The sequence below is a fragment of the Miscanthus floridulus genome, chromosome 9 (assembly GCF_019320115.1).
Source record: "Miscanthus floridulus cultivar M001 chromosome 9, ASM1932011v1, whole genome shotgun sequence".
In the NCBI taxonomy this organism is placed as follows: Eukaryota; Viridiplantae; Streptophyta; class Magnoliopsida; order Poales; family Poaceae; genus Miscanthus; species Miscanthus floridulus.
In genome coordinates this window covers 136,239,679-136,242,741 of record NC_089588.1, presented here as the reverse complement: position 1 = coordinate 136,242,741, position 3,063 = coordinate 136,239,679, and the positions used below count along the sequence as shown (strand labels likewise).

Genomic DNA, 3,063 nt, shown 5'->3' with positions numbered 1-3,063 from the left:
TTGAATATGTGAGGACTTGAAACTAAATTTTCAGACCATACATTATTTTGAATGAAAACGTTATCAACTGCAATGTTTTATAACTTTGGTTTTGGTCATGTCTTCATCTGATTGCGTTTGGAAAATCTAAAAAAATGAATTTCAAAATGTGAGAACTTCAAACATAATTTGCTAGATCTAAATGATGATTTCAAATGAAAAAATTGTCAACTACAAAGTTATAGATCTCTTCTAGATGTTCTAATTCTGTATAAAGTGTGTTGCACCTATTTTTAGAGACGATTCTAGATCCAATTGTCTCTAAAAATCGATTTTTAGAGGTGGCTATAGAGCTACCTACCTCTAAAATCTGTTTGTAGAGGTGGCTGAAAATACCAGCCACCTGCTACAAATTCATTTCTAGAGGCGGCTCGTTTCGGAAACCATTTTTGGAGGTGGTGTTAGATTGATCCACCTCTGTTGAAAAAACAAGGCGTCTCTAGAAACGGTTTTTGTGCTAGTGGTCTGCGTGGGATAGAGGGTGTTGTGGGTGGCAATGAGTTGAGGGTTGGAAGCAAGGAGCTGGTGTATTTTTGGGTTCTTTGTTTGGCGGACCTATGCCACCTTTACAAATGAAAATGGGGTTCTATTCTTACATCTTTTCACGGCGGATTTTCACAGTAGTTTCTTATCATGAACTGTTGGTGAAATATCTCCCGTCAGTGAAAACAATTTTCACCAACGGTTCTATTATAATGCGGTGGTGACACACAACAAGCGTTGTTTAATGAATCATTGATGAAAATGGTACTCCTCGCATTCCAAATTATAAGACGTTTTGACTTTTCTAGTACATGTCTAAGTTCTTAGCAAAAGCTATGTATTTGGAAAAGCCAGAATGTCTTATAATTTGGAATGATCGGACTATTACTTTATAGTAGTAGTGTCAACGACAGACATTATTCCTCTGTATCAAACTCAAATGTCAACAAATGGAGCCAGAATGCAAGAGCATAACGTCTTGCTTTATTGAGGTTGAAGTCTGCACTACACAAGCGATGGTTTGCATGGTGGAGCGTCGCAGCTGCTAGGCGTGTGTGGCGTGTACGTAGGAGAACCACCGTGTGTGCTTGGTCGATGACTTGGAACAATATTCACTGTGCACAATAAAAATCCGTCAAGTTAGAATGTACAGCTAGTTTAGTTAATGGAAAGGATCAACCAGAGATACGGAGGAAATTCCGTACGAGTGCACAGTCGTGGTGTTAAACAATACAAGCTTAGAGCGGCAACGCTGACATGATAATAACAAAATATGGCATATAAAAATTGGAAGCCAAATTTGAAGTTGGCATGTCATTTGCTAAAAACTGCAACTTCAGAGATGTATCTTCACCAGGCATGGATAGTTGTTATCTAATTGGATTAGCGAATAATTTCCATATTTTAGTTGTGTTGCTTTTCAATAGCTTGCATTCAACAACGGGAGGCTGAAAGCAATAAAAGACTACTTGTGTATATAAGTTATGCAGAGACCATAATGTAATTGTTTCTTGAGTATATACTCCCACCGTTTCAAATTATAAGCCGCTTTGAATTCTTTGTTAAATAGAATTTGCTATATATCTAGACATATGTTATATTTAGATACATAGCACAATGAATGTACCGAAAAAGTAAAAGCGACTTATAATTTGGAACAGAGGGAGTACTACTTAAGTTATGTAGAGACCTTAAAAGAATTTATATAAAAAAGTAATTTTCAACTATAAAGTTGTAGATCTCTTTGAGCCTTAAAAGTTTGTCTTCATTCAAAATAACTTTAAAAGTGATGGTTTTTTTTGGTGTTGCACCTATTTTTACGAGCGGACTATAATTCCAACCACATGTATAAACAGAGTCATTTTCAGAGAGGCAATTGAAAACACCACCCATCTCAAAAATTTTATTTCTAGTGGTGGATCATCTCGGAAACCATTTTTAGAGATGTTTTTTTTATAGAATTGTCTCTACCAAAAAGGAAGTGACGCCTCTAAAATCATTTATGTAGTGCTGATATTCTAGTACACATTCTAGAAGTCATATTGAATTGTATTTCAGGATGGAGGGAGTACTACAAAGAAACAAATTAAATCTGGAGAAATTAAAATATGTGCGAAGATGGATGGTACCAGTTTTAATTTGCACAAATAGGTGATTTTTCTAATAATCCCACAAACTGGTCCAATTGTGTAATCATCGAACTGTATGCAAAATTACGATGATAAAGATGCATATAAAGTGTATATAGGTACTCACATGGGGTAATACGCCCGTGGACGTGGCCCGTATCACGCATACGACTCATGTTAAAACCTAAGAGGCGACGCAAAACAATGGCAAGACAAAATTAGCAAGTGTCTTGTAAATTGTCGGAGCACTAACGTACACGACGGTAAAAGCGACGTATTACCTGTGGTTTCAAAACATAAACTGGGGGGCGGCGCCGCTGCCGGCGCCGGCGCCGGAGGTGCACTGTCCCTCAGTTCGCCCTTGCAAGGAACAGGACATCCATTGAAGAGAAGCAGCAGCAGCAACGGCAACAGCATGGGCAGAATGCTGTGGCGGCTGCCTGTCGTCGGCATCTTGCCACCCGTTGATGAGCTGATTCTCATGTAGTATCTCCTTGCACCGAGCACAAATAGCTCCCACGCACGCGTCTTATTGGGTGCTGGGTCAACTGTGTGGCGTCAGCCTAGCACGACTCTGCCGGACTAATTTGTCTTTCGTTGCTTTTCGGTGAACACCGACAGTGACTAGCTGACAGGTCTTGTCTAAATGCTAGCCATCGACTGGGGCTCCAGGATAAGTGTTACTCGGGATTTGAGAGAGGAGGGACGAGAGCACTACTATAAAAACGATTTGTAGCAACGTCTTGCTTTCTTTGTAGGGACGGCTCTATATTGAGCCGCCCCTACAAATGGTTGCCAAATGAGCCGCTCTTACAAATGGATTTGTAGGGGCGGCCGGTGTTATCAGCCGCCCCTACAAATGGCCCGATTTATAGGGGCGGCTCTATATCCAGCCGCCCCTATAAATCAGATT

General features: G+C 40.0%; 1 long non-coding RNA gene across 1 annotated transcript; it reads right to left on the bottom strand.

Annotated features, from left to right (window-relative positions):
• Positions 1 to 774: 774 nt before the first annotated feature.
• LOC136483035 (uncharacterized) lies at positions 775 to 2,765 on the bottom strand. The gene is made up of 3 exons (XR_010765288.1): positions 2,432 to 2,765; positions 2,278 to 2,334; positions 775 to 1,136 (listed from the first exon to the last, which is right to left on the bottom strand). It is a non-coding gene; the product is annotated as an uncharacterized lncRNA (long non-coding RNA).
• Between the last annotated feature and the right edge of the window lie 298 nt (positions 2,766 to 3,063).